The sequence below is a fragment of the Ipomoea triloba genome, chromosome 16 (assembly GCF_003576645.1).
Source record: "Ipomoea triloba cultivar NCNSP0323 chromosome 16, ASM357664v1".
Taxonomy (NCBI): Eukaryota; Viridiplantae; Streptophyta; class Magnoliopsida; order Solanales; family Convolvulaceae; genus Ipomoea; species Ipomoea triloba.
The window spans coordinates 7214509-7214819 of record NC_044931.1 but is presented as its reverse complement, the minus strand read 5'-3'; the positions used below and the strand labels follow the sequence as shown (position 1 = coordinate 7214819).

The 311-nt window shown below is 51.8% G+C and overlaps 1 non-coding gene across 1 annotated transcript; it reads left to right on the top strand.

Moving 5' to 3' along the window:
- Positions 1–3: 3 nt before the first annotated feature.
- LOC116008303 lies at positions 4–122 on the top strand. The gene has a single exon (XR_004095695.1). It is a non-coding gene; the product is annotated as a 5S ribosomal RNA (ribosomal RNA).
- The last annotated feature ends 189 nt before the right edge of the window (positions 123–311 follow it).

Here is a 311-nt window from a genome sequence, read left to right as displayed (position 1 = left end):
GACGGATGCGATCATACCAGCACTAATGCACCGGATCCCATCAGAACTCCGAAGTTAAGCGTTCCTGGGCGAGAGTAGTACTAGGATGGGTGACCCCTTGGGAAGTCCTCGTGTTGCATCCCCCACCCTCTTTTTAATCTTTCTTTTAAACCGCTGGACCGCTCGCTAAGGGTACTATCCTTTTAAACCGCTAAACCGCTAAGCGAGAGAAGTTGCGCGGAGAGAGAGGGTCAAGTACATTTTGCGCGCAGTACGTGACGGATGCGATCATACCAGCACTAATGCACCGGATCCCATCAGAACTCCGAAGT